The sequence below is a fragment of the Eleutherodactylus coqui genome, chromosome 4, assembly GCF_035609145.1.
Source record: "Eleutherodactylus coqui strain aEleCoq1 chromosome 4, aEleCoq1.hap1, whole genome shotgun sequence".
Classification (NCBI taxonomy): domain Eukaryota; kingdom Metazoa; phylum Chordata; class Amphibia; order Anura; family Eleutherodactylidae; genus Eleutherodactylus; species Eleutherodactylus coqui.
The window spans coordinates 234,995,542-235,021,294 of NC_089840.1; the positions used below are offsets into that span (position 1 = coordinate 234,995,542).

The window sequence follows — 25,753 nt, forward strand, 5'->3', positions numbered from 1 at the left end:
GGAGGAGAAGGATGAAAGAGAGACCATCAGCAGGTTTGTGGAAGGCTTGTGGTCTCCTATTATATGATGACTATATATATTTTAGAACATTGTAGATTTGAGGTGACAAGACCGATTATTGGATCTACATTTTATGATGCTTGACTTTGGTAGGAACAGATTGTACAGATGAGATTTTTTTTGTGTATGTTCACACTTGACCAATTATCAATGATGATAACTGGACCCGCGTTCTCCATTATAGGCCTATGAAACATCATGTGAAGGAGGCCTGGCCAAGCGTAGAATCAGTAGATAGTTGTAGTTTAGGTTTTTGTTCTTGTTTTCTTATTGGCTTTCAGAATTCTGTACCTATGTTTTACCTTGTTTATTCTAAAGGGAGGAAGATGTGGAGGATGTAGAAGAGACATTAGATCTTGTCGCAGAGACCATCAGCAGGTTGGTAGAAAGTTTATTATTTCCTATTACATGACTTCTCTACCACTGCCATAGTCATGGATCAGGACCCCCACTCATTACGAAAGGGAGATCAGTTCCAGCAGTGTGTGAGGAAATTGTTGTATAAGTTATTGTCTACTATATAGTTGTAGTTTTGGCTTTTTGGTCTTAGTTAGTTATTGACTTTCAAAATAATGCGCCTATATTTTATCCTATTTATTTAAAAGGGAGGAAGATGAGGAAGAGAAGGAGGAGGAGGAGAAGGAGGAGGAGGAAGGAGGTACCATCAGCAGGTTTGTGAAAGGCTTATTGTTTCCCATTATATGATGACTATATACATTTTAGAACATTGTAGATTTGAGGTGACAAGACCGATTATTGGATCTACATTTTATGATGCTTGACTTTGGTAGGAACAGATTGTACAGATGAGATTTTTTTTCTATATGTTCACACTTGACCAATTATTAATGATGATAACTGGAGCCGCGTTCTCCATTATAGGCCTATGAAACATCATGTAAAGGAGGCCTGGCCAAATGTGGAATCACTATATAGTTGTAGTTTAGGTTTTTGTTCTTGTTTTCTTATTGGCTTTCAGAATTCTGTACCTATGTTTTACCTTGTTTATTCTAAAGGGAGGAAGATGTGGAGGACGAAGTAGAGACATTAGATCTTGTCGAAGAGACCATCTGCAGGTTGGTAGAAAGCTTATTATGTTCTATTATGTGGTGACTATATGCGTTTTATAACATTGTAGATTAGGGTTGTCCAGACGATTTCACTATTGGATCTACATTTTATGGTCCTTCAGTTTGGTAGGAACAGATTCTATAGATGAGATTCTTTTTTGTAAGTTTCCAATTGAGCAATTATCAATGATTATAACTGGACCTGCGTTCTCCATTATAGGCCTATACAACACAGTGTAAAGCAGGCTTGGGCAAGCATGGAATCCCTCCAGGAAGATTCTAGAAGGTACAGAGCTGGATTTCTACTAAAGGATATTGTTGAGTAAACCGAATCAGTGAAACCTTCTTTGAGTCAAACTTTGCTAAAAGTTTAGTCTGCAACAGAACTAATTTTTTTTTAACCTGAAACAGTTCTACTCCCCACTGGTAGTGTTGTCTCATTTATGGTAGTAGCTGAAGAACATTACACAGAACAATATCCATATGTAGAATCTTATGGACTGATAATATCATCTGTTCTCTTCTCATATATTGTATCTGATTATGTCTTGTTTTCAGAACCCGAAAATGGTGGATTCCGAAATGTCTGCGAAGAAACATGTAAGTCATTTAGTGGCATTATCTCGGTAGCTCCTGTATCTTTTTGATGTTGACTTTGTCCCCAGAACAGACCTTGTAAGTCACTGTATCTAATACTGTAGATGCTCTACAGGAAATATATCTGCTAATGACATCCTGAATTGGCCATAGCTAAGTGATTCCAGTTGGCCAATCAGGATGGCAAGCAGTTAGAGGGACTTTCTGGTTGCAAGACAACATGCCCCCTTAAGCACCCACTGTGATAAAAAAAAACAAAACTATTAGTAATAGTAAAGTGGGTGCTAAGAGAACATGTTGTCCGGTAACCAAACAACCCCTTTAACTTACAGATATTATACAGCACAATTTACACCAGTGCCTAAAAGTATTATATAACTGGATATTTACAGTATTTGTGTTCCATTGATATTCCTCTCCACAGCAGGAGCAGCGAGAGCCGCCGTACCAGCAGCCGTCTTCCATCTCGGTAAATTCTAATTTCAATAATGCTTACATTGCATTTCTTTCATTGAGATTCCTTGAGGCAGGGAGGACACATTTTGTTTCTCTGCTGCATTTCCCTATGTACAAAGCACATGTTATAACATTCACATGATTACTAGGTTTTAGATTAATACTACCATAGAACTGTGCACGGAGCAATGCAAGGAAGACAGAGGTTGTGTCTCTCCTATCCCTCCTACATGCATCACAACCATCGGGGTCTATTTACTTAGATTGATGCTTCACACGCCGGTCTAAGCAAACACTGTGCTCATCTATGAGCGACAAATGTGTTAAGAGGTACGAGCTTCCAGATGCAAACATATGCCAGCTATGAGCTTGAGTAGGTTTTGGCTATAATCTATGCCAGTTTATAGCAAATGTGATGAGCTGGACGCAGCCATCCCCTTAAAGCCGAGCCTTGCCCAATTATGAAAAAGTGCCATGGCACAATTTAAATGCCTCAAAAGTTTCAGTTTTGGCACATGTACCAAAATTACCACTTTTGGATAATACAATTTGTCATCCAAGGCTTTATGAATAGGCCCCATTGAGCTCCTTTATGTCACCAGCCTCCACCGTCATCTCTGATGAAGCTCCCCACTATTGCTCTTTTCTTCAGTATAAACGCTATTCACTAATCTCTACTGTCACCACAACATTTGTCTGTTCTTGTTGGTCTCACACTTCTTTTTCTCCATATTTAGGCTATTTAGATCCATCTTGTGCTGCTGCACCACCAAGACCCTGGAATAACAAGTGAGTATGAGACTCCCCAGACTGGGACATCATACCGTCCAGGACTTGTATTTGCTCCACACTAGATGGTTGGCATTGAGGGATCACAGCAACAAGTGGTCAATGTCTCTGCAGCGCTGCCACAGGCAAAAATAAGTATTACACAGTCCTGATTGACAGCAATGAATATCCTATCTAATGCTGTACATGAGCTGCTACATCCTTCAGGACGAGACGCTTCTGCTCCACCCCATAGATGAGGCATACTCCTCACACACTATTAATGCTGGGGCATCCTAATAGGATATGCAAGAATGGGTTCTCTATATGAGATAAGTTGAAAAAAACTGATAACAGACCTCTTCACTAAACCCACAGATCATAATAGTACATTACATCACAACAGCAATCACCCAAGGAGCATGGTCAATTTGCTCTATGGGAGCCAGCTCCTACGGGTTCATATGATTGCTGATAACTCTCTAAAAGATTAGGTGAAATGGGGGAATAGATTTATTGGTAGGGACTATCCCCCTAATTTAATCAAGAAAACTATTGAGGAGGTGAGAAGGAAGGAAAGGAGTGAACTCGTTGTCCCCAAGAGAAAAAGAGACCATTTTCCAACCAGGATTCCATTTACCAGCTCATATGGCACCTCGAGCAGACATATTTTCAATATCCTCAACAAGAATTGTTCCATACTCTCTACTGTTTGTAGCCAGATCTTGGCATTTCAAAACAGGCCCCTTATGTCCTATAGGAGGAGATACAACCTGAGGGACAGATTAGTGACCCACGTGTCTTCAAATTTTTCTCAGACTGACACTCAGAGAGTTTTGGCTGCCCTTAATAATGAAAATTCCCCTTGCTATATTTGTGCCTGTTGCAGCAACTTGGTCAGGGGGGATTCCTTTTGTCATCCGGCATTCAGGTAAACGTTATAGGGTTAAGGGTAGATACACTTGATGGTCCTCCTTCGTAGTCTACCCCATCATGTACCCCTGCGGGTTGGCGTATGTTGGGGAGACCACGATGCAGGTCCGGACAAGAATGACAAACCATAAAAGCACCATAAGAACAGGCAATAAGGAACTCCCAATATCAAACCATTTTCTTGAAAAAAACATAATATCAGTCAGTTTAGACCAAGTGATTGATCATGTTCCTGTCACACCAAGAGGTGGGGACAGGGAATGGCTATTGATAAAGAGAGAACTAATGTGGATTCATAACCTGAATAGATTGTCCCCAGGAGGCCTCAATACTGAGTACCATTTTATGCCCTTCATCTAGTCTACCATTTCTGGGGGCAGATTCTTCTAGTTTATGTTATAATTGTCTTTGTGATGACGGTTTTTAAATATTAATGTTGGTTTTTGTATTTTTTTCAGATTTTCCTGGTTGATGATGCAGCGCTTCCTTTGCCGTGTCGTCCTCTCCTCCAAGTGTTCTTGTTTTCATTGTTTTCCCTTGAATTTATTTCTGGTTTTTGATTCATAAAGTTTATTGTTGTATTGTTCTGTTATCCCTCGTTTTTGGTTTATTTAATCTATATATTCTCTTGTATTATTGAACATAAGTGTGGATTATGGGCTGCTGCACTTACAATCTATTGCTTCAATACTCTTAACCCCTTCCCACTTCAGGACGTACATTAACATCCTGGAGCGTCGGGGTATGTATGAAGAGAGTTCGCGGGGCGACCTCTCTTCATACAGCGCGGGCGTCAGCTGTTTATTACAGCTCACACCCGCGGGCAATAGCTGCAATCAGCAGTGCAGCACCCCTGCGGTGAGATCGGGGGAGCCATGCAGGTGTCATGGCAGCCGGGGGCCTTTCAAAAGGCCCCAGGGCTGTCTTAGGAGACTGCCTATAAAGCCATCCCAGTGGGGTGGCTTGATAGACTGCCTGTCAAATTACAGTATGACGTAATGCTGTAGCATTATGTCATACTGCAGAAGCAATCAAAGCATTGCATGTTGTAGTCCCCCAGGGAGACTTAAGATAAAAGTAAATGTGAGAACAGCAAAGTTTTATTAATTGTAAAAAAAAAAAAGGAATAAAAGTTTAAATCAGCCCCCTTTTACCGAATCTGTAATTAACAAATCTACATACTAAAAAAAATACATATTTGGTATCGCCACGTCCATAAAAGTCCGAAATATCAAAGTAGTGCATTATTTACCCCGCATGGTGAACGGCGTCCGAACAAAAAATAAAGAGCGCCAGAAATGCACTTTTTCAGGTACCTGTCTCCTAGAAAAAATGCAATAAAAAGTGATCAAAAAGTTGTATTTATTGCACATTGGAACTATCAGAAACTATAGGACATCCCGCAAAAAATGAGCCCTCACTCAACCACGTGGAGAGAAAAATAAAAAAGTTATTGCATGCAGAAGATGGCGGCAGAAAATAACTTTAAAAAACTAAATGTCTTTGGAAAAAAAAAGAGTAGTACAGCAAAAAAAAAATTATACAAGTTTAGTTCTACACGAGTGCTGCTGGTGTTCCTTCTCTATCTATTCTGAGGATGGGTCATCAATAGTATTTCCCTGGAAAACTGCTTTAAGGACGCAGCCTACTTTGAATCTAATTTTTGGGGGGATTCTCATCTCCCCTTTTGAAAAACCATAACTTTTTTTATTTTTCCATTGACATAGCAGCATGAGGGCTTGGTCGGTGCATGGCCAGCTGTAAGTCTTATTTGTATGATTTCGGAGAATATATAATGTATTACATAATTTATTATTTTTTGGGAGGAGAGTGAACAGAACATCAATTCTACAGCATTCACCATGTGGTGTAAATGAGATAAGTTTCTTTGTGTGGGTTGGTATGATTAAAATGATACCAAAATGATATACAATTGTGGTGGTGAGTTCTCCTTCAATGGAAGTGTTCAAACAAAGGCTGGACAGACATCTGTCTGGGATGATTTAATGAATCCTACATTGAGCAGGAAGTCGGACTCGATGAACCTGGAGGTCCCTTCCAACCTTACCTTTTTTTTTTGCTTGTTTTTTTTAGGGTTTCCATTCACTTTCAATCGGAATGCTAAGATACCCGAGCAACAACAGCTTCGATATTTTCATCAGCTCCATTGAAATGAATGGAACACTGACCGTGCATGTGCAGCCAGCGCTCCATTCAGAGTGACAGTACTGTATGGGGAGAAGCGACTCCCGCAGTGATAGGAGAGTCGGGCACAGGAGTCCCATTCTCAAGATTGGCAGGTGTCTCAGTGGTGAGACCCCACCGATCAGCAAGTTATCCCTGTGGGTAGGGAATAACTTGAAATTCTGGTAAACTCCTTTAAATAATGCAGGTAAATTAGAAAACCTATTTACAAATTCTGCTTTAATAAAGCAACGCCAAAATCAGCCAACAGTAAAAATTATATGCAATTATATGGATCAAGGTCTCATCTCCGAAAATTTAATACACATAATTTGTAATAGATTTTCAAGAATGGCATCCAGACTATTCTTGATCTTCTTCAGAGAGTCCCTTAGTCTCACTGCTCTTACAGTAAAGAATCCCCATCTATGATGATGGTAAAACCTTTCCTCTAGATGTAGAGGATGCTTCTGTTGTTACAGTCCTGTAAAAAGATCATTAGAGCGATCTCTGCACTATCCATTCATATATTTGTACATTGGTTATTCCAAATTCCAATTCTGTCCGTTCAGTCGTTTCCGACTATTGGACATTCTGTAGTCCTCTCCATGCTTCTCTATGGCAGGTTTCATTTGCCTGATGTCCATTCCCGTGTCCTTCTTGAAGACGTCCAGCCAACGTCTTTTGTTTTCCCGGTCTCCTTTTACCACTGACCGTTACAAGTAGCATCTCTTTTTCCAGCAAATACGCCCTCATCACGTGTCCAAAGTAAGTTGGTCCCTCTTTCGTGATCTTGCCTTCCAGGAACACCTCTGGGTTGATATGCCCAAGATAGATTTGTTGGTGACGCTAGCTGTCTAGGGGATTCGTAGACTTTTTCTCCAACACCACAGCATGAAAGTGTCAATTTTCTGCTGTCTGCTATCCTTAATGTCCGCGTCTCACAGCCATATGATGCAATCGGGAAGACGATGGCTATGATTAACCTTCATTTGAGGGGGACATCCTTGCACTTCCATATTGGGTCCATGCTCACCATGGCCGTACGCCCCAGTGGTAATAGACGCTTTATCTCACCTGTTGAGGTGACACTATGATGAATGAGGAACCCAAGGAATACGAAACTATTTACTACTTTGACTTCCTCGTTGTTGACCTTTTATGTCGACTTCCTTCTTATTTATTGTCATTAGATTGCCCCTAAACTGCCTTTTTTTTCCAACCCAAACTGAGTAACCCTAAATTTGATCATTGTCCTTGAACTCTAATCCACCCATTCTTCTAAAGAGTCCCTACGATCCCAGTAAGGTGGGGGTGTACAATATATTTTTGGATTATTTTAACTTTTTTTGGCAATGATTCTGTTTCACTCATTTACTGCCTTTATTTGTCCAGGACAGAACACCACAACACCAGACTGAAAGCAAAACCATGAAAATGTCAATTTCTTAAAATTTATTGATTATACAGTATAGTGCGATTTACAAACCAGTAAAGAAAATAAACCAATTCCAGATCGAAATATCAGAAAAGGGGAAAAAAAACAATCACGATTAGAAATAAGCTGTGTTCTAAACCAGAAGCATGCCTGCGATTACGGTGCAGAGAACTCCAGCTTGTCACAATGGATGGCGCTCTGGAGTTCGTGTTTTCATCCCAAAATGTTAAGTATCCGTAGAAAGGCTGTTTCATTGTGCGGGGTTCACAAACATATGCTTTCTAGATCACTGATCAGAATTGAACAGACAGCGCTGTGGAATTAGACATCATTCTGCAAAACTATGTCTCAAAGCTAAGTGTAACAGAATAGAGCAGAACAAGGGGGCACGTGCGAATGCTTCTCTTACACCGTGGAGGAAGTGCGATCAATGCTCGGTACCCATTCCCATGCATGTGGGGGTCATGCTCCATTGCAGTAAATACTCTTGCTCTTAGGATCTCGTTGAAATGCCATAAAGAAATGTTGTGGGTAAACCCCCATTAAAGTGAATCTCCACTTTCATCATGCTGCTTTAGGTCTATAGTTCTGTGCTTATTAATTAGTTCATGTATCTTTATAGCTGAGATGAGAAACCTGCAGCTAACTCCACAACTGAAAGGGGGATCTGGGTTCAACAAGTTATCCACGGGGGAAATAACTAGCTGATCGGTGGAGGTCTGACCGCCGCTGGGATCTGAGAAGGACAGGTCTGATCAGATTCCATATGAACAAAGTATATATTGCGCAGCTGCACTGTTGCTCCATTCATTTTAATGAGAGCGCCGGAAATTGCCAAGTTCAAGCGTTTGGCAATCTCCAATGCTTTCATTAAAGTGAAGATAATACCAGTGCGCCTGTGTGACCTCCACTCCTATCATTTGAGGACCAACCAGACCCCCATTCTCAGGATTGGTGGAGATCCCAGCAGTAGGACCCCCATCGATCAGCTAGTTATCCTCTATCCCGTGGAATATTCCTTTAAGGAAACAGCCAAGCATGGAAGCCTTACACCATTTCTGTAACACCCATTTACTTCAGTGGGAATTATGGAAACAAATTAAGATTGCTGAACTCTGCTGCTTCTGTAACGGCTGGCGAGGTGGTCAGGAAACCAGCTGCAAGTTTCTCATCTCAGCTTGGAAGTGCTGATATAGGACAACCACTTTAGAAAGTCCTAAAGCAATGCAGCCTCAGATCCATTTCCTAGTTAGCAGTGGATGGATCAGTTACCAGTTTGGGGATAAAGTAGTTATATAGTGTAAGGTAATGGGGTGGAGGCACCAGTGAACTTTACCAACAGAACTTAGAGACAACCTACAGCTCTCTAGCTGTTGGAATACAAGTCCCAGCATGCCTATCCGATTCTAGGCAGCCAGGAAGAACGATAGATACAGTACCATAACTGCTGAATAGTTACAGGTTTCTAATACTTAATATAAATCATCTCCGATTAAAAGTAATATAAGAGTTATAATCAGGGAATATGCACCAGACTTACCGTACAGTCACAGCTCTGAATACCTGCTCTGCCACCTGTGAATCTCCAGCTGTTGTGCAAGGCATGCTGGGATTTGTAGTTTCCCAATCGCTGAAGGTCCAGAGGCTGCAGAGCATTGCCCTAAATGAGAACGCTGAAATAATACTACGATATATTGGTCACCTTCAGTAAACAAAATAATGCAACAAACCGGATAAGCGTGTCGTAAAACGTCCTGGAAGGAAGCCAGACGTAACGGCGCGGCATCGGTCGGTCATCAATAAACACACAAAACCTTAAAAAATGGAGGATTCAAAATAAAAAGGTTATAGCAACATTAATACAAGGACAGCGGGTTGTGACAAAGTATCCGGATACCAAGACCACCGGCCGAGATCGGTTATCATGAGAAGTTTCAGGGGATTTCCGTACGACCAAAACACTGTTTTCCACAATCATATGACATCATTGGCCGCTGTGGTCACAACGTCTGGTAACGGACGTCCGTCAATAGATGAAGGTAAGTAGAACATCACATACCGGGATAGTCACCCATGGCCAGGCATACACTTACATGATTAAACTCCCCCAAGCCGCCATATCTTGCAGTATTCTTACGGCTTTATGCCGAGGTAGTACAGAAAGAATATCCTAGGACCCCATCTATACATGTAGCATCATGTGCGCAGATAGTGGCCACCCGTACGGGAATCACGTGCTTGCTTGGCAACATGTACTACCCGCAGAAGACACACCCTGCAGAAGAGCTTTCTGCCAGAAGAGACAGAGATTCTGTAAAGGTTTTACAGCGGTTGTTCAGTTGACAACTATTGATGAGCTTTCCTCGGGCAAGGCTATCAATTGTAGATTAGTGAGGACCTGCAATCAATGACCCCCTCCAAACAGCTGTTTAACAGGCCACTGTGCTTTATGCACCGAGCTGATATCTGCAGAACGCAGACAGCTCCGTTTCCACTGTAGAGGTCAGACTTGGTATTGCAGGCACAGCTCTCATTGAAGTGAATGAGAATTTTGCATGTAATACCAGGCCTGCTTCCTGCAGAAATCAGCTTAGTGCATAAGCGCATTTCCCTGGCAACAAACTGATTGGTAGGGGTCCTGGTTGTCAGACCCCACTGACTTACTATTGGTGGACTATTCTATGGATAGGCCATGAATAGTTGACAATTGGACAACCCCTTTAAATACTATGTGTGTGCAGTTAGGGTTTAATGTGAGCAACCACACCATGTTATTTTTAGGTCATACATACTGTAGTAATCAATTTATTATAAAATCTAAGGGTTGGAGCTCTAACTTTCTGACACAGGTCTCCACATGTCTAGAGTTTAAAAAAGAGATTACATTCTGGCTTTCTGCAGCCACCACTAGGGGGAGCTCATTGAATACAGGCAGAGTGTGAAAAGCAGAATTGTATAGAATGCATAGGCAAATCTATGGAACGTGCAAGGCTTTTAGGCAAAGTATTAAATGTTTGTTTGAGTTAAATATGCTACATAATTTTCCTAGGCATCGTATAGAGTACCTAGTCATTAAACAGAATGACAAGTACTCTTTAAGTATGAAAAGAGTCATGAAAGCCTTTATGGGGAAAAAAAAGACGTATATGAAAAACGCAACGAGAAAAATAAAACTAGAGTATAGGACTTTCTTACTGATAAAGAGAAAATAAAACAAAATAGTATTGTCCGAGCGGTGCACCGTGCCTGTGTCTCCAAGTCCTTCAGGACCCCTTAGCAGTGAGTTACCACTCAGCTCTCTCTCTCTAAGTCATATTTTCGAAGTGGCAGCAGCCGGGGAAGGCGAGGAGCTGGATGTGTCCTGACTCCTATTCTACCAAGCCGACGAGGCACAATCAGAGGACACATAACACTGACCGATGGGCGGCAGTGCATGGGGTACTAATGAGTGGAGCCGTGTAGGACCTGCGTCCCGAAACCATGCAATGGCATCCAGACCTGTTCAGCCTCGCATGCAGGCAGCCTGCAGGCACTGTGGTCTCTAGAGTCTGCACTGTTTGTCAGTATGAGTGCAGTGGAGGAGCGAGACAGCAGGAAGGTGAATGACTGCGGGACTGTAGGAGTACATCTTGGAGGAGGATGACAGTTGGATTGTGGGACATTGGATAAAGAGGATAAGGGTTTCACTGTGGGATACTGAAGGAAGATGAAGGGGGTTGGATTGTGGGACACTGGAGGAAGATGATGGGGGTTGGATTGTGGGACACTGGAATAGGATGATGGGGGTTGGATTGTGGAACACTGGAAGAAGAAGAGAGGGGTTGTATTGTGGGGCATTAGAGAAAGAGGATTGGGGTTGGATTGTGGAACACTGGAAGAAGATGATGAGGGTTGGATTGTGGGACATTAGAGAAAGAGGTTGGGGGTTGGATTGTGGGGCACTGGAGGAAGATGATGAGGGTTGGATTGTGGGACACTGGAGGAAGATAATGAGGGTTGGATTGTGGGACACTGGAGGAAGATGATGAGGGTTTGAATGTGGGACACTGGAGAAAGAAGATGGGGGTTGGATTGTGGGACATTGTAGAAAGATGATGGGGGTTGGATTGTGGGACATTAGTAGAAGATGATGGGGGTTGGATTGTGGGACATTAGTAGAAGATGATGGGAGTTGGATTGTGTGACACTGAAAGAAAATGATGTGGGTTGGAATGTGGGACATTGGACGAAGATGATCGGGGTAGGATTGTGGGACATTGGAAAAAGATGATGAGGGTTGGATTGTGGGACATTGGAGAAAGAGGATGGGGGTTGGATTGTGGGAAATTGTAGAAAGATGATGGGGGTTGGATTGTGGGACATTAGTAGAAGATGATGGGGGTTGGATTGTGGGACATTAGTAGAAGATGATGGGGGTTGGATTGTGTGACACTGAAAGAAAATGATGTGGGTTGGAATGTGGGACATTGGACGAAGATGATGGGGGTAGGATTGTGGGACATTGGAAAAAGATGATGAGAGTTGGATTGTGGGACATTGGAAGAAGATGATGGGGGTTGGATTGTGGGACATTGGAAGAAGATGAGAGGGGTTGGAATGTGGGATATTAGAGAAATATGATGGGGGTTGGATTGTGGGACACTGGAGGAAGATGATGAGTTTGGGGGAAATTACCCAGGCCCCCAGCTTTTGTGATATTTTTTTAGATTCTACTGTTTCAGAGAAATCATTTCTTGTATAAGCTTTAGGCCTTGGTAGAATGTTAGCTTGACTTCACCAGCAATAAACCATAACTGGTGACTAGTCAGGCGATGATTGAAAGTCCAGACATAAACTGATAAAAAGCTAATTAGTACCAGGTTACAGCTGATATAACCAATACATTTACCTTAAAATAAAGTCATAAAAAGGAAGAAAACAGAATCGCTGAAGAATGGAAAATTTTAGGTATTACGAATAGATTTTGATCGAACATGTGGCATTACTGAATGATGTAAACAAAATATGTAATGTTTGGCTCAGAATCAACGTCATTTTAATTATATGATAGGTCTATAAAAGACCTCTTGTAACGGTAATAAAAGCGAAGTAGATGAATTGTACATTCCATGCACATGTACGGTCTGTCTCTTCCTACCGATCGGTATTACTTAAACAATGATGAGTACTCATTACAATTTGGACGCCGGATGACATACTAAAGGGAGTTTTTCCCTAACAATTAGGGTTGGATTGCGGTACACTGGAGGAAGAAGATGGGGGTTGGATTGTGGGACTTTGGAAGAAGATGAGAGTGGTTGGATTGTGGGACATTGGAGAAAGAGGATGGGGGTTGGATTGTGGGACATTGTAGGAAGATGATGGAGGTTGGATTGTGGGACACTGGATGAAGAAGATGGGGGTTGGATTGTGGGACATTAGAGAAAGATGATGGGGATTGGATTGTGGGACATTGGAGGAAGATGATGAAGACTGATGGTTCGAAAGCTGGGATCATATGTTTAGTGTAGGGGAAAAATGGGGTGCCCAGGGAAGGGCGGCAGTCCACTGCTGGTGGAAGTATTTGATACGTTGCCAGTTCTCCTTTCGGCACAGTAGCTCTACCTCCTTCCTTTTTTTCGACTGTATCTCTCGGCATTGCATGGGATGCCTAGGAAATGTGTGAAATATTCACCATTTCATAATCTGATGTCCCATTGTTGGCACTCTATGCAATGAGTCATTTCACACATTGCCTGTAACATATGCATTTAACAGAATAATACAATATGCAGTTAGCTCTTAAGTCCCCCTAGTAGTGCCTGCTATGGTATCTTTTAGCTCCAATCTATGAAGCCAATGACAATGATGTCATTGAATTGCTGTGATTGGCTGAAGGCACGCGTATTTCTGGAGGCGGGGATTTCAAGCCCTTCGTAGAGAAAGCAATGCTCTGCCGGGGACCAGGAGGGAGCGACAGCCTGCAGGAGCACCGCAGAACGCCCGGTGAAGTGAGTAATGATTTTTATTCTTTGCTGCGCTGTATTCCCGGCGTATAAGGTGACAGTTGAGGGGTCGTCTTATACGCCCCATCGCCTTATACGCCGGTATATATTTTTATTGTAACACATTTCTGGATGAATTGCAGGGAAGGGCTTATATATTTAAGCCCTTCCCGACAATTCATCCCGCGATCGCCGGCAGCCCATCGCTTTCAGTGGAACCTGCTGTATTGCCGGCTCCATTGAATTCAATGGGCTAACATCGTTCTTCTCTGCCACAGCTGTTACAGCTATGGCAGAGGAGAACGATCTTTATGCTGACAGTGCGGGGGGGGGGGGCCCACTCTTGCCGCTATTGTGGCTTAATAGTGGGACCTGTGAACTTGAGATGCAGCCCAACATGTAGCCCCTCGCCTGCCCTATCCGTTGCTGTGTCGTTCCCATCACTTTCTTGAATTGCCTCGATTTTCACAAATGAAAACCTTAGCGAGCATCGGCAATATACAAAAATGCTCGGGTCGCCCATTGACTTCAATGGGGTTCGTTACTCGAAACGAACCCTCGAGCATCGCGAAAAGTTCGTCCCGAGTAACGAGCACCCGAGCATTTTGGTGCTCGCTCATCTCTAATACTTACCTCTCCTCTCGCCCCGCTATCCAGCATTATAGCCTCACAGTCCTCCTAGACTAGACACCAACTGATTGCTGCAGCCAATCAGAGGTCACATGGCTGAGAGCCATGATAGCAGGAGAATAGCACCTGACCAATGGTGGCCTCTGATTGCCTGCAGCTGTCAGGGGGTATTCTTTCAAAATGGAGACCGGGGGAGGGGGGGGGGGGGCTGTAGTGCTGAATTGCCGCGCAGAGGAAGGCTAAGTACCAATTCTTTTGTCATTTTACCATATTTGAGGCTATAATTTGATATAAAACACCTGACAACCGGACAATCCCTTTAACTATCAGAAAATTGAAGCTCCGACTCCTATGAAGGAATTATCCAAATTTTGACCTATTTGAGGATGCTGTTCAATGGCAGACATGAGATATAAGCAGATGCATTCTCCATTGGTCAGGGTGTTCTTGCAAGTACCTAGACAGCTTATGTCATGGGGGAGCAAACGCCCAACTGCTACTTGGCACTATTTGGTGAATATATATGTATGCTGCCTTGTATAGAGCTGCTCCATAAGAAGTACTAAAACAATCCAAGACGGTATATGCCTCAACATAAAACCTTACAGTAATTCTAGTAGGAAAGGTTAACAAAACTACTTTTTCAGAGCTTAAAGGGGTTGTCCCGCGGCAGCAAGTGGGTCTATACACTTCTGTATGGCCATATTAATGCACTTTGTAATGTACATTGTGCATTAATTATGAGCCATACAGAAGTTATAAGAAGTTTTTCACTTACCAGCTCCGTTGCTAGCGTCCTCGTTCCCATGGAGCCGACTAATTTTCGCCGTCTAATGGCCAAATTAGCCGCGCTTGCGCAGTCTGGGTCTTCTGCTTTCTTCAATGGGGCTCCGTGTAGCTCCGCCCCGTCACGTGCCGATTCCAGCCAATCAGGAGGCTGGAATCGGCAATGGACCGCACAGAAGCCCTGCGGTCCACCGAGGAAGAAGATCCCCACGGCCATCTTCATCAGGTAAGTAAGAAGTCACCGGAGCGCGGGGATTCAGGTAAGCGCTCTCCGGTGTTCTTTTTTAACCCCTGCATCGGGGTTGTCTCGCGCTGAACGGGGGGGGGGGGTTGAAAAAAAAAAACCCGTTTCGGCTCGGGACAACCCCTTTAAGAAAATAGTGGCTTTTTGTGCATCAAAGCGGAAATCACAGCTTTAAAAATAAAGGGGAAAAAAATAACTTTGCTCTACAATATAGAACTTATACTTCTGGCTACGGAGTGGCAACGTGGCGGACAACGAGCCATTTTATGAGCGCAACCAGCATACAACTGTGCAATGTACACATTTATTGTCATTTGTCACATTCCAGGGAATTTAGAAAATGGCGCAACGGATATGCACCAAATTTAACCTATAAATAGTCTGGTTATTTCACACATTGCCTGTAACATATGCATTAAACAGAATAATACAATATGCAATCCAATGCAGACGGCCGCGATTTGGCCGCACGAAATATCGCGCGGCAAACAAATCGCGGCATGCTTCATTTCTGTGCGGGGCTCGCGGAGTCCCGCACAGAAATGTCGCTCACCCGCCGCTGGTTCCGGTCTGCCTGACAAGCCGGCACATCAAACAGCCGGAGCCGCGGGCGCGGGTGAGTACGTGCTGGTCCCTGTAGGCGCTCAGGTCGGGTCCCGCGGCGAGAATCCTCGTCGCCGGATCCGACCCGCCCGTTTGCAGGCGGCCTTAGGGAAGGAGATGGTAGAGCCACCCGTGGCAAGGCCTTTTTCTACCCCGCTGAGGGCCTGCTGTTTCAAGGCTGCACATGACACGTTGGATGATGGAAATTACATGATTCAGTTACAATTTAGGAAGTTATGTATTTTAAAGCAGTTGCTGTGAGTTCCATCTATTTCAGTGTGATGCACATAGACACATTTTATGGGTAAAATGACCACATTTCAAGAAGCCTTGTCATTATAACATGACCCCATTTTAAAGGATGTCACCATGAGACTTGGTGAGCCCATATTTCCCAAGGTTGGTGCTCTACGAGATACTATTACACCAGATGATGTGCATGATGTCTTCACAGCTGGTACAAGGCTTCGTTGTCCATGCTCTGTCAGTTTACAAGGTCTCCCTGAACATGGCTGCACATACCAGATGTTTCCCATTTCTGAATAACATTGCCAACAGTAGACTTTGGAAGGTCCAAAAGTTCAGCGATGTCCCATACTGGTTGGTTGCTTAGGTGATATCCCACCTCCGTACCCCGCTGGAAGGCGGTCAACTCTATACCTTGTGACTTTCTGATGGTTTCTTTCAGCTGCAAGGTGTATAAATTCATTGAACAAGTTTTCTATGCATGATCTCCTATCCAAGAAGAGAGAAGAAATCCACTGGGGTTAGCCTCCCCATGGGAAGAACCAAGAAGTGCAGCAGACACTAGCCAAGTGAAACATGGGTTTGTCTGTAACTTGTGGTTTGAAGCCTGACTCTGCTTTCTGGACTTTTGCTGACTTAATGCACTGATCCATCATGAGGCTGCACACCCTTGCCTGTTAATGCAGTCTGACCAGCGGCAGGCAGTCTACGAACTCTGCCATTAGCTGGTGAGCAACAACATGATAATCCTGGGTTCCTGTATAACTAATATTCTGCAGATATATATCCTCTATTCAATAATATATGCATTATCTTCACAAGGAGGAACCACTGTATTAAAATATCAGCTTTACGATCCAGGCCGAGAATTAAATTAGAAACTCTTTGTCTGCCCATAGAGGGAGAGGGGGGCTGTCCCTCCTCCATTTTAACTACTACTACATGGCTAGTCAGTTTGTATGCGTGCAGTGGTGACTGTACTCTACTAGCTATAACCCAGCGGTGGGGCTTGAACCAGAGGCGTAACTTGAAGCTCCTGGGCCCCGGTGCAAAACTTGTAATAGGGCCTCCAACTATAATGCTCTACTCATAGTACTGGGTTCCTTATATGGGGAAGAGAGGCCTTATGGGCCCCCTAAGGCTCCTGAGCCTTGGTGCAACCCCATCCCCTGCATCCTCTATAGTTACGCCCCTGGCTTGAACACAGAATAGTAAGTCCTAAACAAAGTTTAAGATTATTGCTAAGGGGACCGACTTCACGCATAAATACCCTGCCTATGCCTATGTGGGTGACCCTTAAAGTATGGAGTATAACCCTCCACTTGATACAGGACCAGGCAGCAAAATGGTCCTCTCATACTTCCCTTTGGAGAAATTAAAACCTCCCAAATTTGCAAACTGAGAAGTCAAGAAAATGGTAGAGAGCGCCACAGGTGAATAAAATCCACACTTGCTGGGATATCCGGAAGCAATCACGATGAGTCTTTTCCTCAGTACTCCAATCCTCTGAGTCAAAGGAGAGCTGCAGATACAAGCCGGGGGGTCTGGACCAGAACTCCCCCGGGTATAACAGAAAATGGAACATCAGAAAAAAATCTGCGCTCAAATAGGTCAACAGCTGTATGGCTTGAGAAAGGTGCTTTACCTTGCACCGAAACGCGTTGTCTGATTAAAAGTTTTGTTTGACTAAAATATTCTGATCAATACTATGTACCCTGGAGCATAGTTCTATACCCTGTGGAGGACACTCTGAGGAGGGGGCATTTGTGCATCATAACCCCCTCCTTCCAAGTAAGTGTTATACCAAACCATTGCTTATATGTGATTCTGTCCTCAGCTCACTCCTATTTGAGCGCAGATTTTTTTCTGACGTTCCATTTCCCAAACTTGCAAGGAATGCCAGACATTATCTTCTGGAGACATCATGCGATAGCTACCCTTGGGGATGTGGTTGAGAATGGTGTTCTTAGTACCTTCTCACAACTGCAGAAATGATCGGGCCTTCCTAATAACTCCCTCTTTAGATATTGCCAACTCCATCATGCCCTCGGAGCCCAATTTGGAGGTCTAAACATACCCCTTGTGCTGAGCCGACTAGAGGAGCTGAAACAGATGTCCAATACTCTGAAGATACTGTGCTGTTTTTATAGACAACTGACAAAGTGTCTCGTTTCACTGAGAGATGGGGGCTCCTGAAAAGTGGGGCTTATCAGACCTGGACTCAGACAACCGAGACGGGCTTTGGGCCAGCTCAGGGCTGTGCTTAATCAGTGCAAGAAACAGGTTAATCCAAGTCAAGTTCCTGCACAAAATCTACTATACTCCCACCTGTTTGTGTACCATGGGCCTAATTCCCACAGCAGAGTATGTATGAGAGCAGCACTCCGGGGGTTAAGTAAAAGATCAAATCTTTATTGTGCCCACACAACGTTTCAACCCTCCATCTCAGGGTCTTTCTCAAGTCCTCAGATGGAGGGTTGAAACGTTGTGTGGGCACAATAAAGATTTGATCTTTTACTTAACCCCCGGAGTGCTGCTCTCATACATACTCTGCTGTTGAAATTGCGATCCAGGATCCAGGATCTCTGATGAGCGTGCACCATCTGGTGAGGATTGTCTTCCCTGTATATCTGAAAGGTGAAGTGTGTGCTGTGATCGGTGTTGCTATATTTGATGGGCCTAATTCCCAATGCAGACTGCCAGAGATGATTGATGAGTGCGGGCACTATCATGCACATGTTTTGGGAATGCCATGTTCTGCAGACCTATTGGAGAGATGTCCCTGAGTTTATGGAGACACACTTAGGGGCCCAAACACCCTGCATCCTAAAATCTATCTCTTTGTCCTTATGGGGAACATTCCGGTTGACACAGTAACATGTACTCTATATAAATTGCTGTTCTTTACTGCTAAAAATGTTATATTGCTTAACTGGAAGCACCCAAAAAAACCTACTAGGGTTGCTTGGCAACGTGAAGTAAATGGGGTCATCCTTCTATATAAATTTGCTAAGATATGGGCCAGTGGGTTGACTGCCCTAATACTGCATTAGGTGTATCTGACCAACTTCTTAGCTAGGAAAAAATATGGAGGTCTTTCCTTCTTTGCACCTCATTATGCTCAAGGATACGGATTACTTGCTGTGATGACAGTCGTTTTGTTGGTTGCATGATTTAATTACTATTCCCCAGGTTGGATAATAGCAGCGGGAGGTGTATATATATAATCGACTGACATCACAATAAAAGGCACTGTTTCAAATAACCAATCTGGTGTTTTACTAGATGCCAAACCCCCTTTGATTGGCCTAACTGCCAGTCAATCATCAAAAATGAAACCTAGGCAATGAAATCAGCATGTCAGCGCGTTATTATGGTATCTTGACACCACCAGAAGCTAGAGGTTTGGCAGGAGGAACGCCCCTGTCACACCCCTAGCTCCCGATAGGGTCAATAGGTGAAGGTCCTGGAAGGTGTTAAATGTTACGTCTGTGAGCTGTAAGCAATGGCACTGAGCAGCCCTCTGCAGCTTACTGCCTGTCTCCCGTCCCCGGCACTATGGGCTCCCAGCTATCCTCCTCCTGGTGTATGCGGCAGCAGCCTGTAACTCTGTGTTCGCTATCCCTGTAGGCTCCCTGCTCTCCTCATGCAGTCTGGTGGGGACGCATGTCAAGGAGTGCAGCACACAGATGCCGGCTTCCTGCTTGGCTCCTGCTGCCTGTGCATGCAGTCTGTGACTTACAGCACCACTGGCAATGTCTCCTCCCTGCTGGTGAACTTAATCATCAATACATGTGGGGGTGCTTGGAGCGCCTTCTGCGGGGCCACCGGCAAAGAGGATCCATGGCACTGTCGCCTCAGTCATGCCGACCCAGCTCTGCTCTTCAACACAGAGCTGGGTGCTGCCTTTTAAGCCGCCGGCAGGTAAGGCCCTTTCAGGTGGCCCAATGCGCACCTTGCAGCAGGGTCCCTGAAGTTACAGAGGTCGAGGCCACCTTTGATGAAAAGCATTTGCAGCTGCAGCTTAATGTTAGTGGCCTGCTAGGACCTACAGGTAAGGCAGCTGTGCAGCCAATGAGGTACAGGGGGCATCCCCTGTCAATAAAGTACATCCTTTCATTACTGTGTGTTCACTTTCCAAAAGAAAAAGTATATATAGAATCCGGAGGTTTTAAAGGATTTTGGAAAATCACAAAAAGGGATATCATGAGACACTTCCACTTCACAAGTAGGCAGAGAAACAGAAGCCCTTGTTTTTCTTATCAGGGATTGAACCAACCCTCCAATCCCGGACGAACAAAGGACTTGTTCACATCTCGCTACCGGCTTCATCCTTGGGTCCCATCAGGGTGTACGTTTAAAGTCTCAAAGTCAAAACCCCTGGATGGAGACTGGAGGCAGCCGATCTTGGACATTCTAGAAAACTGCTAGGACATGCAGCAAATTTTTGCCTCGCAACGTCGCTCATTTGTGAGACTCCATTCAAATGATTGGAGTTCATATTCTCGCAAGTTTTATGCTTCTTACAATGCACAAAACCTGTGTGAGATTCGCGCTTGTGTGAATGCAGCCTAGCAGCAGTTTCGGTGTCTGAAAATCGCACTGTTTTCTCTGCATGTATATGAGTTTATTCAGTGCGCTTTTAGTGCCTATGGGTCATTTTTTATGTATGTGCTACAGTTGTGTAGTGGTCCAGTACAACGGGGCCCCACCATAGCTGTATACATTCGATTGTCTATGTATTGTCAGTGTCTTTTGTGTTGCAAGAATAATGTGTATTGCATAGCTGCAGCACTGAAAGGGTTAAGATTCTGGTATGTGAGATGTCTGTCTGGGTTTTGTATCTTTTTGTCCATCATGTGATGATGTTTGCAAGCTGTGTGCAGAGAGAGTTCTGAGGGAGAAGAGAGTTCTGTATGGGTCCTGTCAGACAGAGGAGTGTGGGGAGTTCTGCAGGAAGTCCACACAGGTACCTTCAACCTGTGTGGTACAGAATGGAGGAAGCTTAGAGAATGGACTAGTGATTGCCGGGGACTGCCAACCCCAGAAGTTCTTTAGCGTGTTTCTACTCGTGAGTGTGTAGAGATTGAGAGAGGAAAGCAAGCATGGTGCCGGGCCAGGACCTACAGATGGCTTTGGCTGTGGTTTCTCCTGTGATCCCGTGAGGTCTCTCTGTCGCACCTTTTTTCAAGAAACTGTTTGGCTATTGGAAATTGAAGTAAAATGACCAGTTGCTTGTCCGTTTCTGGAGGATGTGTCTTAAAAGTACCCGTGTGTGTGAATGTACTCCGCCAACTTGGAATTCCCCCACGGAAGCTGCGCAAGAGAGGATTAACTCCGACAACTAGGAATTCCCCGCTGCAGAAGAAATAGTGGTGTCACCCGTGACGAACGAGACTAAGGTAATCCAGTATTGGGTTTCACCTTTTATTAACCTGCCCTCGGCCCTTGGACGTGTCACCTGTCACCCTCCAGGTGGGAGATGGTAGAGCCACCGTTACAAGGCCCAAACTTTACACCGCTGTCTCCTAGGCCGTGGCCCGCTCCTCGGACGCTGCACTTGTATTCGCTGCATTTTCTATGCGCACAAAAAGAAACAAGAAGACCAAAGTGATGTCTCCTGTTTTCCCTGCTGCTTCGGTGGCCTTAGCTTCTCATCTACAGAATTAGTGTTTACCATGATGAATTCTCAGAATGTATCCGGACGTGTGAAGTGTCTCGGACAACACAACTATGCTTGATTCAGAATACGCCTGTGGCTATGAAGTTTTCTCCGTCCCTTGCCACCCTCTACATTTCGTGGTGCGAAGAAAAATATATTCTGTCAATACGCAATCCATATAGCCAGTATGTTCATCGGTACGGGGGCTTCACTGATGACATACTGGCTGAATGGAAGGAGGACACTAATGTTATATCTGAATGTATAGGATACATCAACAATAATCCGGACTATTTCCCTTCCACGCATGATTACAATCTGTCAGATTTAGTTTCTGGCTAGTAAACTAATAGGTGATAATTTTGAGAAATGTGTTAAAACAGCTCCGCATCGCAAGGAAACAGCTGGGAATAATAGATTACATGCCAGGATTAGGCCAGATTCACATGAACATATTTGCGAGCACAACACGCAGAAAATAGACGAGCATTGATCTTAGTGGGTTCATTCACATGCGCTTATCTGGCATGCACAATTCCATTGCGGGAAAAAATATGCAGCATGTTCTATTTTCCTGCACATTTGCGCAGGGAAAGAAAACATTTTGAACTTATGAAACTATTAGGTATTTGAATGGCTGAGAGCATCCGTGTGTTTTTATGTGCGCTCAATTGCGCGCACAAAAAGTACAGTGAAATACACCAAGCACAAATACGCAACGCCCATTCCACAAAACCGCGTGCAACTATGAGTACGCTCTTGTGTATCTGGCCTAAGGCTGCTTTCACATCTTCTGCAGGGGTTCCATTTTCCTGCCAAAGAGGAAAATTCCCTTGCAGAACGGATCCCTCTTATGACAGAACTAAACAATGCCAAACAGAACGCATTGACTATAATGGGGTCCATTTGGTTTCCGCTCAGCTCTCTGGCATTTGGCCAGACAATAAAAACATTGTTGCTTCCTTTCTCTCCACAGCTTAGCAACAATTATCATGATATTATCTTTCAGAATTCATAAGAATGTTCCTTATTATACCAAGATGATACTTTGGCGAAGATATTAGGTGAAGGTTATCATGTAGTAGCAAAGTACTATTCTGCTGTCATGGCAGCCTAGGATCTTCTTCAGGCTGCTAGGGATACCAGAAATGATCGCTTATCAAGAAGACGCCTGGGGCAGATCTTGATAGACTGCTGATCAGAATACAATATAATGTGATACTATGGTATTGTATTATACTGCATTAGTGATCAAATGATCTCAACTCCCGTGTTAGGGACTAATGTAAAAAGTGAGTAAAATAAAGTTTAACACTTCAAAAAATATATATTAAAAGATTAAAAAAGAAAATGTTCAAGACATCAAAAATTAATTTTAAAAAATTATTAAAAATTGGTATCACTCTGTCCGCAAAACTCCAGATTATTAAAATGTCACATTATTAATCCCACACAGTGACCTGTCCTCAGGATAGGTCATCAAGAGATGATTGGTGGGGGTCCGTCGCTCAGATCACCACAGATCAGCTAATTACTAGTATTGCTATCACTACATAGAAACATAGTAGGTAAGGCCGAAAAAAGACATTTGTCCTTCCAGTTCAGCCTATTACCCCCCAATGTTGATCCAGTAATGAGGTAGAAGCCAATTTTCCCCATTAATTGAAAAAAATTCCTTCCTTTCTCCAATCTGGCAATCCAAATAATCACTGGATCACTGACCCTTCTAAAGTACCATATATTCCGGCGTATAAGGCGACAGGACGTATAAGACGACCCCCCAACTGTCACCTTATATGCCGGGAATACAGTGGAGCAAAAAAAAAAATCATTACTCACCTCCCCCGGTGTTCTGCGGCGCTGCTGCAGGCTGTCGCTCCCTCCTGGTGATCTGGATTATGATTTTCTCCAGCAGGCTTTTGGGGTATTTTGTCGCTTTCCTAATTATATCGTGTGCACACATCATCGTGGAGCAAATTAGACACAAGCTATCAGCCTCATATCCAAAATGGCTCTCTGCCCAGAAACAGCCAGACAGGACCTTTTATTGTACAGACACACAATGGGCGTGCAACAGGTTACATCAGTAACATATAGGATTCTCATTTGTCGGATCATATAGAATCCCCCGCCTCCCCCTCTCCCCACCTCTCTCAAGTAGGAGCCTTTGTCTTTAACAACATGTGGCCAAATCTGAAAGTGAAAGTAGATATCTCTTTGTTCAAGAAGATTCTGTGTGGGGGATGGGGAGGACTGGGAGAACACTCAAGCAATAACATATAACACTGTGATTTAACTCTTTCCTTATGCAGCAGAGTTTCACATTAGGCTGAAGTCACAAAACACACATAATACGTCTAGTGCAAAGCGATAGACATTTTATACTAATTAATTATCATGTCTATCACAATCCCCCCTTAAAATGTCTATCCTCTAACTCTCTATCTAATTTTCACAGTTCTCTGCGCATGAGCCTATAACTGGAGCGCGTTGAAGGTTCGTTTTAGGGTCTTCAAGGGGGTGTAGGACTTGTCCACTCCTTCTGGGGATGCATCCAGGAAACTCATGATGGGAGCGGCTTTTCCAGCATCAGTTTCACAGGTCTCTCTGACACAGGGGATAACACAGCAGACTAGAACAGAAAAGGTAACCATCAGTTCACATACAACAGCGACGCCCGTCTGTGCCAGGATCCTTTACCACCCGCTCATCCATGGCGAGTGCTGGTCCCAAAAGTTAGCTCTTTTTAGTTAGTGCGGTCAGCTTCTTAATGGCAACTGCGTCTTTACCCGCGGGTCACGTGTCGTCTAGGATGTGGGTACAACAAGTCTCCCCTATCATCTTACAGACACTCCCCTTTTGAGCTAAAGTCATATCTAAGGTCACTCTATTTTTAAAAAAGTCATAGTCGAGGTAGGTCCTATTGGTCGACTAGTCCCTATAAGGCGTCTCTAGTATAATTTATAAACCACTGCTAATTATAATAAACATAATTAATCCAATCAACGTTTATTTACCATAATGACCAGGAAAATGGACTCGAATCTAGTTTTAACTTGGTCTCTAATTTTTAAAACTTGTCAGGTACCCCCCTTGGCTATCCTATGATGTCAATGTATACGTGTAGATCAAAACTACCACCAGGGGTCTCTCTTCTCGCTCTAGCATAATGTTACAATACTAGTAGCGTGCACAGGTACGCACGGCGTGGGACTCCCTAATCTTCACCCACACCAATGTCCCTCCTGGAGATAGTCCTAATGGTGAACACGTCCAAGTCGCCTCACCCTTGCGTCAGGGTTTTCCCACTGCCCGTAAGTCCCTACTCCTAGGAGGGGGGGGGATCCCTACCTCACCTCAGAGGGAGGCCATGGATTCCCTGGGTTCATTTCCGGGCATCCATACCCTCTATCTGTACAAGTTAACACCCCACAGGGTGTGCCCTCGCCGGAACCTAAGGTCTTCTGCACTATCCCTAGGCAAATGGGAATTCCACTGACAATCCATCTTAGGAGATCGGGGCAGGCGCAGTACTAGTACATTTCTCCTTTTCTTTGGTAGCGTATGTGGTTGGCATTATCGGACCTGGCTCTTCATCTTTTTTAAACAAGGGAAATATTGGTGAGTTCCCCAAAAATCTCCCTCTACCCTGCCTAATTGCCTGGCAGGTGTAGTTTCCAGGATAGTCAGTAATACTCTCTCCGGTGCAAAACACTTAGGTAGTTATAGAGTATTCCTTCTTCCATTTCTCACGGACAGTGTAATTAGCGGAAATGTTCGTGAAGAGACTAATAAACCACTCTTCAGCATCTACAGGGAGATTTGGGGGGACCATCCCCGAGTGTGGTAGGGCACTACCGCACACGCAACAGTTAGACTTGTTGCTCTTGTTAGCATTGTACCTCATCAACTCCAACCAGAGATTCTGGTCAGAGTAGCCAGTCGCTACTGTCAAGGTGTCCTCAAAAGGTAGGGTCGGCTATGATCATCATGTTCGTCAAGGTCTTTATCTTACGGCGGAGGGGGTTAATTATGGGCACGGGACTAAGTGAAGGCTTCCATTCGGCTGCATCTACCATATCCCTTATTTTA

General features: G+C 44.0%; 1 long non-coding RNA gene across 1 annotated transcript; it reads left to right on the forward strand.

Annotated features, from left to right (window-relative positions):
- The first annotated feature begins 1,074 nt into the window (after positions 1-1,074).
- Positions 1,075-4,473, forward strand: LOC136624895 (uncharacterized). The gene is made up of 6 exons (XR_010792476.1): positions 1,075-1,136; positions 1,351-1,416; positions 1,689-1,730; positions 2,152-2,196; positions 2,921-2,972; positions 4,343-4,473. It is a non-coding gene; the product is annotated as an uncharacterized lncRNA (long non-coding RNA).
- Positions 4,474-25,753: the final 21,280 nt, after the last annotated feature.